The 17,054-nt window shown below is 35.5% G+C and overlaps 1 long non-coding RNA gene across 2 annotated transcripts in view; it reads left to right on the forward strand.

Moving 5' to 3' along the window:
* Positions 1–17,054, forward strand: part of LOC141448083 (uncharacterized) — a 234,509-nt gene that overhangs the window by 150,782 nt on the left and 66,673 nt on the right. For both annotated transcript variants that reach the window (XR_012454839.1, XR_012454840.1), the window contains one exon: positions 1,090–1,200. This is a non-coding gene — a long non-coding RNA (uncharacterized lncRNA). The remainder of the gene's footprint in view (positions 1–1,089; positions 1,201–17,054) is intronic.

Raw genomic sequence — 17,054 nt, forward strand, 5'->3', positions numbered from 1 at the left:
CATCCAATGAGACTAAGCTAAGGTTCCGTTAGCCTTGAAATGGCTACACTTTTAACTATCTTTAGACCAGGACTATAGGGTTTAATTAAATAAATAGTTGTGCCTAAACTAGCTTAAACTATCGATAAGTTAGTCCAGTTAAACATTCTCCCCGCCAGTCTTCGCTTTAATGTAAACACATCGAAACTATTTCGTACTTTATTGTGCACCCACTCGTCGTCCCCCGAAGAAATAGCCTGTAATTTTAAAGAACTCTACTGATTACTTGACAGTTTGTTATTCTGTAAAAAACCTCTGTTTATTTATTTGTAAATTTAGTGCCCATAATTTTTTTTTTCCCGCCCATATACTGACCTTGTTCCTTGCTTGTGTTTAAGGAACGTAAGGAGAATTTTTTTACTCTTAATATGTCGTAAATCTTGGAATGAATTTCGCGTTAAACCATTTTATCTAAATAATCCATTCTACAACTCATAAGAGACACTTTTGGGATATAGTTCAGGTTTCAAAAAAAAGTAAAGTAAAGTAATGCCTATTTTTTCAGGCCAACAACCCAATTAGGTGTCGTGGACGGAGGCGACTAGCAAACATACTCTACTGTAAATTTCTCATATTAACCATTAAATAAAATCCAAGGGCTAGACTAGAACCGCAATACATCTTAGCTTTGCGGGTCTAGCCTATAACCGCCTAACATACTTTACTATAAATTTCTCATATTAACCATTAAATACAATCCAAGGACTAGTACCGCAATACATCTTAGCTTTGCGGGTCTAGTCTATCACCGCCTAACATACTTTACTATAAATTTCTCATATTAACCATTAAATACAATCCAAGGGCTAGACTAGAACCGCAATACATCTTAGCTTTGCGGGTCTAGCCTATAACCGTTCGGCTACCTTAGCCTCGTTGATTGAATAGAAAATACTTCCTTTAAATTATTCCATAAAAACAGGAGCATCATTTCTATATCACACCTGATATTTTTCTTTTTAATTCTTTTTTATAATTACATATTTTTATGTAAATAAAGATTCTTTGAATTTTAATAGTAACTTAAAAAGAATACTTTTTGATTTACAGATTGTCCCAAACTGGGTGGACCAAATGTACTTAGATCTAAGATGGAGCAATGTTTAGGATACCATCAAATGGCGAGGGAGAGGTCAAAAGGTCGAAGGTTCAAGGTTAAAGGTGAGTAACACATGCGCATTATTTTGTTGAACTTGGCCAGGTTGAAAATCTAGTATACTGGAATCAGAATTTTCTTTGGGTATGATGAACATTTACTTTGTTTCTTTTAATTTCTTTTGTTTTCCAATTCTCATTTTCTTCAGGATTTATTGATTAATTACTACTTCTACTGCTTCTGTTGTAGCGTCCACATCTCCTTCTCTGGGTTTCCTTGGGAAGTAGTAAAACAGAAAAACAAATTGACACCAGTGTACCAGGAAAAACCGTTTTATCAATAGTTCTGTTTCTAAAAATCGATTTCTTCAATATAATTTATAGATTCATAAGTTTTCCTTAACTAAGAATACTCCGCTCACGCTTTTGATTTAAATTAAAAGCAGTAAAAGGTTAAAGTTTACAAAAAATCAATACATAGGCTGACTCTAACTTCCTCGTTGATTGTAAACCAGGATCTGAGGGAATGAGAGAATACGATAATTAAATTTTCACGTTTTTGCACCATTTTCTCTTCTAGACACAAAGATGTCAAAGATCTTATTACGCAGTCTAGCGATTTCAGTAAATATCCGTAGGCTGGTCTTAAGTCACTACTTTTCCAGATTAGTAGCACCACGGGCTGCAAATGAATAGGGGATCTTCGCCGCCGTGCTAAGTTCATATTCCTCGCTCAAAAAACCCGAAAGCCCGACGACTTTCCCAGAGGACCTCTTGATTTTCTGGCCTGAAAATGAGGTAGCAAGCATCCCTATCTCCTCTAAATAATAATAATACCTGCTACCTCTTCGTGACTCCACCAATGGGGGACACGATGCGTTACAAATTCCATTACAGGACGGGGAACTCTATTCATGGGATAAGCCACCAGTTTTACGCAGGTAAAGCTTAGGGAAGATTACAGGGACCACCCGGAAGCACTATTTTTTCGTATTTCGTACGATATATTAGCACCGGAAGTAAGAATAGAACTTAAACAAAGTATCGAGCCTAGATTTCAGCGATTCCACCCAGTTCCTATCAGCCGCAGAAAAAAATAAAGCAATTAAATAAACATAATTTCTAAAAATAATCTAGATAAAGAATAATCCATGATCGAAACATGTCTATTTTTATATACACATAAATGCAAACTCTATGCACTTTAAAAGCTGCATAAAAAGAAGAAGAAGAAATAGACAAACAGTTACGTTACAATAAATGTGCTAGATATGTCAAAGGTCAAGGAAACTGGTGCTTTAAACCTCCATTACAATGTGTGTGCACAATAACTGCTACAAACGTGAGCACAATAACGGCATTTCACTATTAAAAAAAAAAAAACACACACACATACGAGTACATACTTCCATATGTTTTGCACTTTGTATGTTCTAATTTGCATACGTATGTATTCACAACCACCCCTGTTTTTATAAAAAAGCAACATTACGTAAGATAATGTAATCCTGAGGTCAAGGGAATACTCCCGAGTGGTCCCCCCCCTGTATTTTATTTAATTTCCTTGTATCTCATAATTATTTATTAATTAGATTTTTGTTTTACATTTACTTCATTAAAATTTTAAGAAAATAACAGTGAAAATTCAGCCTCCTTTTAGTTGTTTCCCATATTTTCCCGGAAAATTATAAATTCTTGGTTTCCCATCTATTGATTAATGGTCTAGGGGTGGCATTTGGGCGGGATTCACAATCTTCTACGTTGTGCTACATGCGCAATAAATTCTCTTCCTGTTTCAGCCAGCATCCCACTACAAAATAATACAACGTCCAGTTCTGATTTCTGTGTTCCACCTCCACCAGATTTTCTTTTTTGAAACCATTTTGGCATTAAATAGGTCCTTATTTAAAATCCTCATATACATTTCTAAAATGACGAAATTTTGGCGGGGAAAAAAAAATCCGGTGCAAAATTAAAATATAAAATCGGAACGATACTCCAAAAAAAAAAAGAGTAAAATTTTTAACATATGCCAGATTACAGCATCTTACAACATGTAACATCCTTGGCCTTGGTTTTAGACTATCTTGCGTAATGATTCGTAATGATTCTAAAAAAAGGTGGTTGAACCTTGAAAGCAAATTTAGTATATATAGTATTTCTTTAAAGATTCTAAAGCTTTTCTAAATTAAAAATTTAGATATTTTCTCTGGCCCATTTTGTCAAACTTCCGAATTATTTTCAGCATTATTACGGTAAGGTGGCCATGATTCAATTTGTGTACCAATTCAACTTTCTAGTCTTGCTAGAATCGTGTACATGGTTTTTGAAGTAGGAAGTCCCAACTTCGATCGGTCGTCCACTGCGTTGCTCGTCAGAAACTTTTGTACGGCCACTTTGAAACTTTTCTACCCATTTGTAAACGTTCGAACGATTCAAACAATTGTCTCCTGTACACTTTTAACATTCTTTTTTGGATTTTACTACCTTTCTCACCTTCCGCGACTAAAAATCTGATCACGGCACGTTGTTCTTCCACGGTGCAATTCTCGAACGGACTCGCCATCGTTAACTGAGTAAATTTGAGGTGATTTAATTGAACAGCTGATCAGATGTCATTGCAAGGTTGCCAACTTTATGTCCTGAAAGTTTCATACGGATCAATTTAACTGTTTTTGAGCAGTAGTAATTTGTCTCGTTACTTATTGAATGATCCTCGTAGTTTAATTCTCTTTCCACTATCTTTTCGTCAATCCCCTATTTCCTCCTCTACGTCAGGATCCTCTACTTTTTTCTTTGTAAATTCTCCTTAACTTGTTTTTGCTAGTCTTGCGAAATTCTTGGGTTTTTTTTTTTTTACTTTTCTTCATCAGTGAGCGACTAATTCTCATCTCTATTCTATTTCACTTAATTAGAAATCTTCCGAACAACTTCGTGGCCCAAATTTCCCGTAAATGAGTATTCTGTCTACTATGGTGTTGTAAATTCTTCTCCTCATTTCCTGTAGAAATGATACTGTACTGCTGATTTCCGGGCCAGATGATTTCTCAGCTGTTGAATCCTTTTATTTACAATGCACTTGGATCTCATATTTATTTCTTACTTCGAAAACCAGCATACATTTTGTATCTTAATACAGTGATATTTATTTTTATTTGAATACAATACATCCTAGCTTTGCGGGTTTAGTCTCTTGACCACAGGGCTATAGTGGCGCGATTTCCTTGATGTCTGAAGACCTAAAGATCATTATATCCTGTAGAGAGTGCTACCACTGGATAGTTTCTCTCCTCCTGCTCTTCACGTACCAAATGATCTTAGTACTTCCAGATTTACTTATTGTATATACGAGGGTCGTTTGAAAAGTCCGTGCAAAAATAAAAACTACTTAATTTTTTGGGGGTAAACCTTTTTTATTTTTCAACATAGTCTCCTTTTAGGCTTATACACTTCGTCCAACGCTGCTCTAGTTTGTTGATCCCTTCCGAATAATAGGATTTGTCCAAGTCTGAAAAATAGCCATTCGTTTCTGCAATCACCTACTCGTTTGAATAAAATCTTTTTCCGCCAGTCATTTCTTCATATTGGGGAACAAATAGTAGTCCGAGGGAGCCAAGTCTGGAGAATAGGGGGGATGTGAAACGAGTTGGAACCCTATTTCCATTAATTTTGCGACCACAACTGCTGAGGTGTGAGCTGGTGCGTTGTCGTGATGGAAAAGGACTTTTTTGTGGGCCAACCGTGGGCGTTTTTCTTGCAGGTCGGTTTTCAAACGGTCCAATAACGATGAATAAGATGCACCTGTAATAGTCCAGAACGTTCAGCGTCACTTGTGCCCATATGGCCATTCTGAAAATTTTGAAACCACTTATAAACTGTTCTAATCGAAGGTGCACAGTCACCATAATGTTTATCAAGCTTCTCTTTAGTCTTCTGAGGCGTTTTGCCTTTCATAAAGTAGTGTTTAATCAACACACGAAATTCTTTTTCGTCCATTTTTTGAAAATCACTCGACTTCCTCGATTCAAACGAATGCCAAACACAAAGAAATAGACCGATCTGGCTGAAACTTGGTGTGTGTTCTTCCAAGAGATGCTACTAACTAAACATAACCTCGATACGCGCCAGTAGTGCTATCTCTCTGACTTTGCACGGACTTTTCAAACGACCCTCGTATGTATATACAGATTTTAGATAACTTAATGAATTACAAACAAAAAAAAAAATTATTTGAATACAAATAAATATCTATATTTTTTACGTAAGATACAGACTCTTACAAAAATGTTTTTAAAAAAAGTTCTTCGTTTTTTTTGTCTTTTTGTTTTTTATATAACTTGAAAGATAATTTCTAAATAAGATGATAAATAGAAAAAGAAGAAAGAATAATCAAAAATAAGGTGAACGCACTTCGATTATCTTTAGCTTCTTTTCCTACACATATTTGTACATTATTTTATTTACCCAGCCTAAATAAAAACATGTAACTCTTTGGCTCCTCCACAAAAAAATTGTTTAAAAAAGAAACGAGAGGAAAAAAAAAATTCATCTTTGTTTTCATTAGCCTCTCCTTCCGGCCCCTCCTTGTAGATAATTGGACTCTGGAATTTTCCACACGCTTCCCTTTTCTTAATGACAGAATCCATTAAATCTAGTATTTCTGGAGCAGTTTTTCCTTTTTACCCAAAAACCATTCCTTTTCATTTAAGTGAAGATATTAGCAAACGTTTGAGTTTTTTTTTAGTGTACACCGGAAGTATATCGGTTTTCAAGACTCCAGAGTTCGATAAAATGGTTTTTAGAGAATGTTCACTCGCACTTCTCTTCTCAGTCTGTCTTTTTGTCTGTCTGTATCCATCGTAATTCAGAAATAAAGCAAACAAAGAAACCCAAAATTTTTGTATTTATTTATTTTGTAATTTACAATCTGTATACATTGTATACAATAAGTAAATATGGAGAGAGTGATGAACTGGTGCGGGAGGAAAGCAGGAGGAGAGAAACTACCTAGTGGTAGCTCTCTGTACAGGAGAGAGGAGAATAACGATTTAGGTCTTCAGCCTACAAGGAAGTCGCGGGGCCACTGGCGATTCAGTCGGCGAGGAGTATTAGGGATGTCAGAGGAAGCGAGAGACAGTACAAGAGGATTAGAGCTAGTCGAGAGAGCAGTATGGAATTTTTGGTATTTATGTTAGTCTTGGCGAGTTGGTCTATGAAGGGAAAGTTGTGGTCGTTGCGTAGAGTGAGGTTAGTCACCGTAGAAAGGTGCGTCAGCTATCTGTAGGGCAGGAGTTTTGACTGAAATGTCCTGTACAGTCCGTTATGTTTTGTAGGTTTGGCTGAACCCCACAGCTCTAGTACCGTTAGTCCACATAGGTTTGAGGATAGTATTGTATAATAAACGTTTGAGTTCAATGGGTAATTTGGAGCGTCGTCCAAGTAGTCTGTAAAGCAGTTTCGCACGTTTTGTCATTGCTTGTCTTTTAAGGGTTCCACGTGAGTCGTTTGTCTATGTTGAGCCCAAGATAGCGCACCAGATCTGTACAAGGAAGAGGATTGCTGTTGTAGAGGACAGATGGACAGAGCTGGCTTTTCAGTGGGTTCATTTTAATCCGCCACTTCTTGGCCCAGGATTCTATTTTATGTAAGTGTGTCTGTAACTTGTATGAAGCTGATGAAGGATGTGTACTTGTAGCTAATATGGCTGTATCGTCTGCATATGTAGAGGGTTGTCTGATGTGTAGAGAACGGGGCCAAGAATACCCCCCGCGGCACTCCCGCCTCCAACTGTCGAGAAAGAAGAGATTGCGGAGCCCAAAATTAAAATCTAATATTTCTCTTAGGCAAAACCAACAGAGAATGCCATGTAAGGGTTTCGGTCAAAATTGACCAACCGGAAAGGATCATTTTACTGTATAGATTTTATCAAAAACATTTCCTTGGGTTTCCTGTAAATTACAGATAATAATCTGAGATGATTATATTATTTACTGATCTCTGAATATTGTATTAATTAAGAATTTTTTTAAAAACAAAAAATTATTCGCTATACCTAAATGATTTTAATTCTTCACCATCACGAGCCCAATTTTTACAAGTCGTCGTTTTAAATAGAATCTAGACAAATTAAGAGTGGGGGGGGACGATTCAGCTGAATCCAGGATGGACTACATATATGGTAGTAATGAATGTACGACAAGAGAGAGAGAGATGCTGTGAGAGAGCAAAGGGTTTGGTGGAAGTAATCCATTTTTAAATATAACTTGCCCAAGGTTGCAGTTTTGTTACTGTTGCTAGTTAGTCTATGCATGGCACAGTTCGCTTCCTTCTCTTTAAGTCGCTCTTCATCTTACGCCCACACAGTCTCAATGATCATGGCAACCGCCCAGTGATCTTCCAAACAACAAAAAATAAAAAAAAATTAAATATTAAAAAAAGATTCTACAAAGAATTATGAATTACATTTTTTATTCAGCTACACTTGTTTAATTTAATTTGTGAACGCATTAATTTTTAATAATAAGTAATAATTTTTTAATATTAATTATTAATTAAATTAATAATTAATATTCATAAACCTCAGAAAAAAGTCGGAAGTGTACACTCACACGACTTTTCGTGCTTTGAACATATTTACGAGATGTGGCTATTAAATAACGAGACTGATGCTGTAAAACATTTTATTTTAAATTTATACATATTCACCTTCAATATACACCCCTCCCCTATCCCTACAACGCTCCATGCGAATTTACCATTGTTCGAAACAGTGCTGGAAGTCTTTTACTGGTGAGCTCCTGCATGACGCGTGCCGCTTTTTCTTTCACAGCTTCAACGGACGGAAATCGTGTTCCTTTTAATGCAGATTTGACTTTGGAGAACAGATAAAAGTCACCTAAGGCCAGTTCAGGCGAATATGGCGGATGGCCTAAAAAACTGGGATGTTGTACTTGGCTAGAAACAGTGTGAGTGTGAGCCGGCGCGTTGTCTTGTCACGGAGAACCCCGTGACTTGTTCTTCCACAAATCGGGTCGTTTTTTTCCTTACTCTTTCACGGAGTTGAGCAAGCTCTTTCACGGTAGTAAATGTTGATTAATTATAATCGATATTTTCATCCGTTTTGGATGTGGAAGGGCCACCCGGGCGGTCATCATCTCCGACGTCTTCTCGGCTATCTTGGAAACGCTTGAACCACTCAAAAACTTGCGCACGTGATAAACATTCATCGCCATAAACTTCTTTTAATAACAGATAAGTTTCTGCAGCGGTTTTACCAAGTTTCATATGAAATTTCACGACAATTCGTTGCTCTACTACATGTGTAGTATCACATGTTTTCGGCAAAACGAAACTAACACCTCTTTACACAAACAGACGGTTCCGGTCAGACTGATTTCTCTACAAACACGTGAGAGACGCTGCAACCGAAAGAGAAGGCTTTACGCTGCACAGCTCGTTCGGTCGTTAGGATTTGGTGCATGCATAGTTCTTCTGTAGCAGCATCAGTCTCGTTATTTAATAGCTACACCTCGTATTTCCTTTAAACTCGGAAATTCAAATATTTGGCCCATATTGCGTTCTCACCAAATTCAATTAAATTTAACTTTCCGAAAGCGTTCCCTAATCTCTGATTTTTTTTTATTCGTTAGATCTTTACTTTTTTTTTCAATTAATTTGGATAGAGTGGGCAATATGAGGTAGATGCATTTCCTTGTCGACGCTCGTGTAAGGCAGTACTTATCTTTTTTGCTATTTCTGGCTCGTTTTATCTTTATTAGTTATCCCGTGCATCTTGTTATCTTGTCTCATGGGTTTATCTTGTTATCTTGCAAAGAGGGTAAAGAATAATGGACATAAAACAACCACCTGTATTAACTCCACCTCAATATCTACAACTTTACCTCCATCGCTTCTAAAGTAATTGGTACATTCTTTTAATACACTCGGCCAAGGATTTAAAAAAGGACCTTTGTTGATCGTGTCTTAAATGTTCTTGTTGTTGATAAGTTGTTCAAGTTATTCTCACCGCTTATCATACAGACAAACAATTTTTTTTTTCTTTCAAAAAAAAATTATCGTACGTTACTTGTTCTTCACGTGTCCTTATTTACATCAAGTGGGCGAGAACAAAGAACCAAAAAAAACTCAAAAAAACAAAAACACTCCAACATTTGAACAATATATGAAATATGATTTATATATCAAGTGTTTTGGTGTGTAGAAAAAAAGTTTAACGAACTGTTGTGTCCTTGACTCCGGATTTCCTTGTGGTGGCCCCAACGAGGGCGGTGATTTTTCTGATTTAATTTCAGTTATAATGAAAGCACTAAATTGAAAAATTTAACTTTTATAAATATTTCTGCTAATAGTTCTGCAAGTTTACTGATATTTTTATTTTTTTTATTTTCAATTTCTGAGAAAATTACAAAATAACAGAGAATTTTCTATTTTTAGTAAAATAACTATGTTTATGGTAAATGCAATGCCAAAGTTGGCGTCATCAGAAATTCTAACATTGGCTACGAACGCCTAATTCTAGAATATTTTTTTTAAAATTGACCAGGTAACAGGTATTGGCTTCAGCACAATACTTATCGCTTCCTTTAGCGAATTAGTTAACTAAGGAATGTTCTTTTTTTAACCTTCGATATGTTTATTTAAATAAATTTATTTTTTTCTTACCGTTCTGCGACTTAAACTTTATATTAAAGTTGTTGGAAAAAAAAACGTCCAGCACTCATGGAATTAAAGAAAAGAATGATAGATGTAGAATTGGCGAGTTTCCTGTGAGGCCGGTAAGAAAATCAATTTTCTAAGATGGGTTAATTTCCCTGTTCAAAAAGATTTCCAATTCCGTTACTTTATTCTTCTGTTAACACTGCATATGGTAACAAACAATATTGTCCACACATTGTAGAGTATTGTACATTGCTTCTAGCTGACCGGCACATTAATAATAATTAAAAACAAAAATTATTTATATTTAACTACCTCTAATGATGGATGCACATAATAAATATACAAGGGAAGGGATTAGCTATGCGGTTAGCGTATTGGATTCCCACGCGGAGGTCCCGGGTTTGAATCCAGCTGCTGACACTTAGATTTTCTCTTCCTAGGAGCTTCTTGCAGCTCACTGTCCGATGATGGACAGTGCTGTCTGTAATGAGAGAACACTGTCCAGAGGCCGGCAGGGCACTGAAAAAATCTCCGGGCGCCAATAACCTTAGATGTTGACGCGCCTTAAATAATAAAAAAAATAAAATAAATAAATAAATACAAGAGCTAAGTCGGATATAATCGACGATATTATCTTGCACAACGGAACTATGTAGATTACCACTAAAAAATGGCACCTAGAAATTTCCTTAAACTTCGTACTTATATGCCTACATAACCTGCACATAGAGCTTTATAACTTTAGCTTATTCATTTTGGCGGAAATCATTTTTTTCTTGAAAGTGCATTAAGGATTGGCATCACTTGGTTAGGTCTCATTTCACGTGTAAGGTAAGCTTTTTTTTTTTAGAGGTTTTTACATCTTCTGTGTAAGATTACTTTTGCAAAAACTTAAAATATTATTCAAATTTTTTTGTGGGTGTTTGAAGAAAATTTATGAGATTAGATTAGAATCGAGGTTAGAGAAAGTCGATTGAAGGTTTACACCAGATTTTTGGTTCTTTTTAATAATTAGATATTCTGGTTACATCATCAAAAAAGCAAGAACTGGCCATTAAGTACTTTTACTTAGTTTTGTTTCATTTTATTTTAATTTTTTTTTTTTTTTAATAAAAATAAAGTAAAGCAGACACAAAACTTCTACTTAAGATGTTGAAACGATAGAGACTTAAATCTTACGTCACTCCTTTTAGAAATATATATATATAAATAAATACCCAATGTTTGATAAAAGAGTCCTTACTACCGCGCTTTAAATCTCCTTCACCCCCACCCCTCCAAACATCAAATCTTTTTTGAGCATTAACCAAAATCTAAATATGTGATAACATTACAAATCTTCAGCTTAGAGTTCTTGACACGTAGGATGCATTCTATTTTTTGTCCACATCCTTTTTACTTTTTATTTTCTTAAGTTGTTCGTCTTTAAATCTAAATAATAGAACCAGTTTTTTGTGTAGTCTTTGGTTTTGTTTGTCTGTTTGGACTGCCTTGACACTTTATGAATGGGCGAGAGTCGAGTCATTCCTTCTCCCCAAGGACGTATTCACGCACACGGTGTTTTTTTGAATTAAGTTTTATTTTTGTTTCTTAAAAAAAAAAGTCTTTTTTTTTTATAAATATTAAGTGTTCCCACTTTTTTTTTATATATATAAATAAAAGACTACATTATCTGGTTTTTGTAAGGTTACTAACTGTTAAGGGAAAAAGGGCTCCCTCTACTTTTTCCTTGAACTTCCTGAGTTCCTATTTAAACCCGAGATCACTTGTGGCGCTGGTGTGATTTTGCGTTCCCAGTTAATGTGGACCACATGACAGACAAATAGACCACCTAGAGCTAATGTTAAACCTGTTTTGTTAAGTTACAAAAGAAACGGATAAATACGTTTGAAGACTCGTCAAAGACTTGCCAAAATTTAGTCATAGGACTCTCCTGAAGACTACGTTTCACTGTAATGGCTTTGGCCACGCCCACTATTGAAAGAGAAACCATTTTGAAAATATGTATCTGATTTTAATTAAAATTTTAATGGAATGTTCGCCAATCAAAAAAAAAAGAATAAGTATATTTTTTCCAGCCGTTGAATATTGAAATTTGTCAAGATCGCTTTGCTTATGAAAATAAATTATTGGTAAAATAATATGATAATAATATGATAAAATTAGTGTTTTAAAAAAACCAACGAAATGTTAAAAACTTCCATCAAGACCGCGGAATAAACGCCATTGCTATAAATACTCCATTATTCCAATACGGGACTGTAGTTACAAAAAAAAAACCCTCAGAGAGTACTACGGCTAACCGTTACACATTCTGCACACAAGTAGTTAGTAACGTCTTTTTTGGGGCTGAACACGTGTTCTATGCACAGCCTGCTGTATTATAAGTTCACCCTTCGTTTTAATGCAAGGCCTTCCTTACCTTTCTATAATCTCCTCCATCAATTGGAATATATATTTTTTTTTTTTTTTTAATATATTTTGAATTTTAGTTTGTTCAAAAAACAAACCATAAATTTAATCGTGTATGTACAGGGCTTTAAGAAAGTAATTGCCTATTTTTTCAGGCATGCTTTACGTCCAACTACCAAATTAGATGTGGACGGAGGCGGCTAACAAACATACTTTACTATAAATTTCTCATATTAACCATTAAATAAAATCCAAGGGCTGGACTAGTACCGCAATACATCTTAGCTTTGCGGGTCTAGCCTATAACCGCCTAACATACTTTACTATAAATTTCTCATATTAACCATTAAATAAAATCCAAGGGCTGGACTAGTACCGCAATACATCTTAGCTTTGCGGGTCTAGCCTATAACCGCCTAACATACTTTGCTATAAATTTCTCATATTAACCATTAAATAAAATCCAAGGGCTAGATTAGTACCTCAATACATCTTAGCTTTGCGGGTCTAGCCTATAACCGCCTAACATACTCTGCTATAAATTTCTCATATTAACCATTAAATAAAATCCAAGGGCTAGACTAGTACCGCAATACATCTTAGCTTTGCGGGTCTAGCCTATAACCGCCTAACATACTCTGCTATAAATTTCTCATATTAACCATTAAATAAAATCCAAGGGCTAGACTAGTACCGCAACACATCTTAGCTTTGCGGGTTCCTGAAATAAAAGCCCCACACATGGAGTGGATAGTCTGTAAGAATTACAGAGATAAAAAATGAAAAATAAAAAATTATTTCCGTTTCTGCTTATCCGTGTTTTTGTTTTCTCGAAATAGTTATGATTGTGGACTTGTAAGTGGGAGATTTCCCATTCGAATTCTTTAATTTAATTTCTTTTTTTTCTTTTTTCTTTTTAGTAAATTTCCAACCATTTTAAAGCATTTAAAAAGTCTAAGGAGTAATTCACACCAAATATTTTCCAGATTTGTCAACAACAGTTTGGCCATCTTGATCTCGTTATTAATCTCGTAACTAGCCGAACTATAGAGATAACATCTTGGCACTAATATCCCTTCTCCATTGCTAACCACAATTTCCCATTATGAACGACAGGGATACGTTAATTACATTCCATTACAATTTCAGCACAATTACTACATTAACTTCAGGACATAGAAGGATAGATATACACACTGGAATACCATGATTTATGTACACCTACATTTACTAATAATGCTGTGCTAAATACATATGCAAACATACGATACAGTAGCGCTATATGGGCTGCATGATTGAACTATTATCTATCTGTGTGGAGAGTATGTGGTCATAGAATTGGGGGTGTTGAGGAGAGGGAGAGAGTGAGAGGGTGAGTGAGTGAAACAGTTTGTGGGAGTGAATAAGAGACAGATATCGACATTTGGTTATTATAATGTATAATGTGTGTGGGCAGTATGGCCACGTGTACACCAGGTGGCCTTGGCCACGTGGCTATTACTGCTCAGTGCTCAGTTTCAAGGTCACACTTAGGGCAACCCTCTCATTCTTTATTATACATCTCACCCTATTTATTTATTTTTTATTCCATCCCATCCCAACTTCCTATTGTTATTTTTTTTCATTATTATTTGAGTACGTATTTATTGTAACATCCGGTTGGAAATGAATTCTATCCATTACTTCCGTTCTGATGTAATCCTATCTCATAAATTTTCTTCAAACTTCCAACAATATTATTTATAGTTGATATAAAACCCTACACTTTACTGAATTAAATCTTTGAAAGCGTAACCTCATTTACCCCCGAGAACTGTAATAATTAGAATTATTACGATAAAAAAAAGAGAATGAATCGAATAAAGTTATAGATCGATATGTAATCGATATATACAGGTTTAAGAAAATCGATAAGAGCCATATTTTGAAAAAAAAAAGTTTAAGCGATTTTTCATCGCACAGAAAGTACACGAAATCAAATGTAAAATTTGATTTTCTAGATATCTTTCTTGATTTACAGTGTAGTCACTTTCACACACTGTCCAATATTTTGGGAAAAACCACTTTTCCAATCAAAATTAGACTTTAAAATAGATAGATTTCCGGTGAAAAATTTGATATCGTATGAATTTTCTTAGCTTTTGTGTTTCTTTTCCAAAAAAAAGCTGCCAACTAATCGAAACAATTGAAAGCAACAATTGAAAAGTGAATAGTAATAATGAAAGTAATAATTCAAATATTAATATTAGAATTTTGTATTACTGAATATAGTCAAATGTACGCGATTAAATCGAAAATTTATTATTTAGAAAATAAATTAGAAATAGAATAAATACTATAGTTAATTTCCCAGATTCAAGGTTACTGCGAAGAGTTTTATATTTCCCATAGTTGCGCAGTTACTCCACTAAAGGAGACTAGTAATAGAGTGCGACAGAGAGGCGATGATGGTAAGCAAGAGCTGGTAAGAGCGAGACGGTGATAGAGTTTAGAATTAAATTCTCGTTGTCAACTGTAACTTCCCCCCTCCTCCACCTCACTTTTCCCCTTAAGGATGGGCGCTGTCGCAAACATCTAGTGAACTCTTTAACAACTTGATTCAATTAGTTACAGATTTATGTTTGCTTGATTATTACATTATAACACATGTTTAGTATCATGTAACGGGGTAATGTCTGTGTTCTTTTGCGTTCAATATTAATGATATTTTAATCTGCAATTATTGCAGTTTCTTTTTTGTATCTCTCTCTCTCTTGTAATACTGCGTATTACTTTGGAGGCTGGAAAATCTCCGGGCGCTAATAACCTCAGATGTTGATGCGCATTAAAATATTTTTTTTAAAAAAAAACTTACTACAGCTAGACGAAACCCTAAAATTTGACCCACTGTCAAAGATATGTAAGAAATCTCAGTGCCTGGTATGGTTCTGGTGAAGCTATATCGTGTCCGAAACTTCCTTGGGTAAATAGCATCGCTTCAGCTAAGGAGGAGCACTAGCACTTCCTCATTCCAACCAGACCCAACTTCTCCATGGGCAAATCTGTTGCTCCATAATACCAGATGTTCTAAGGACAGCTTCGCGAGAACTCCCTGGATTGGGGGAGCCGACAGATTGAGATAACCACTTCTTGGAGCCTCAAACCCTCCTTCCCAGTGAGGAAATACAACCTAGAGACCATCCAGGCTTTATAGGTACCCCCAAAAAGTAGAGCGAAGTCGACAGATTAAGTTGACTCCACTCTTTTGGCCTTAACATCCTGTCTCTATTTTTTTTTTTGTCCCGGCGCATCAACTGTGCAGGGTTATTAGCGCTTCACACTCTTTCCTTTCCACTTGAACTAGAATGGCGCTTGCCCGAAAATACCCAGCATCCTAAGCAACGCCTTTGAATGGTCAAAGGCGGAGGGAGCTAAGGAGGTATGGTATGATGATCCTGACTTACTCTTAGTTTAACTTTTCGCACAATACTTAAAAAAAATGGAACGCTTCACGATTTTTGCGTGTCATCTCTCTAACTTTTAAAAATAAAGTACATACAAGATCCAATTTCAGTAAAGAATCAAACCATTCCTAAATTCTCTTAGTGACCCTGCGTGTATCCCAGTCTAACAACACAAACAACACTTCCAACACAGAAGACTTGAAACATTACCTGCAGCATATAACTTGCAATGGTAGGTAGTTGTTGCTTGGTGTCAACAAAATCGTAAGATGAATTTACAAATTCCGTCTTCATTACAACTTATTTGATGAGTGTCTCCATAAATCCAAATTTCGTTAAATTTTTACAAAATACTTTTGGCATCTGAACACCTCTTCCAATTTAGTCCCACACCTTCAAACTCATATTTCATTCAATAAAGGTAGTAATCATTTTATAAACAGGAAATTAAGCACATACTTCCGTTGTAAAGTTTACACTCAATCTTTGACACTAACACACTTCCTCTTTAGGAATCCTAGAATATCTTTACCAGATATTTACCCTTAAAGAATACGACAACTCTTCTAAATATTTTCGAAGCAAATAATAGTGAACTAAAATTGAATGGAGTTCAATTATAAAAGAGCACTCCTAGTGAGGCGTACATTGAGCATTTCAGTGAGGATATTAGGGAGCATCCCCCTTCGAATCAATCTCTGGCATGTCCGGTCCAGAGTTTTGTTCCATTTTTGCTGCATGCTCCCGTGTCTAGACAGCTCTTTGTCTCAGCTCTTCTTCCTTAAAATATATTAGCTAATACAGTCAAGTATCTGTTGTTTATTCCTCTTTAAATTATTCATTTATTAAAGAATAATCTAAAACATAAATAATTTTTACTGTGTATTCTTCATTTGTCCACTGTTCTCTCTCTCTTTTTGAGGGTTTGACTATTGATATTTCTAGCGTCCGATGTATTCTGTATTTGAGAAAAATATCATAGGGTTCTGGACAATAAGAAGGGAGATACAGCGTCTCCATCGCTATTACATCCAAACTGTTGGTATTCCTCTCATTTGTAGGGTTCATTGTATTCTATATTTGAGCAAAATATCATAGGGTTCTGGACAATAAGAAGGGAGGATACTGCGTCCCAAATACTTAGCAAAATGTAAAGTCGGTAAAATTCAACGTCCTATATCTTCATCGCTATTACATCCAAACTGTTGGTATTCCTCTCATTTGTAGGGTTCATTGTATTCTATATTTGAGCAAAATATCATAGGGTTCTGGACAATAAGAAGGGAGGATACTGCGTCCCAAATACTTAGCAAAATGTAAAGTCGGTAAAATTCAACGTCCTATATCTCCATCGCTATTACGTCCAAAATGTTGATATTCCTCTCA

This window comes from Rhodnius prolixus, unplaced genomic scaffold (assembly GCF_049639745.1).
Source record: "Rhodnius prolixus isolate KJV_2025 unplaced genomic scaffold, Rpr scaffold_13, whole genome shotgun sequence".
NCBI lineage: Eukaryota > Metazoa > Arthropoda > Insecta > Hemiptera > Reduviidae > Rhodnius > Rhodnius prolixus.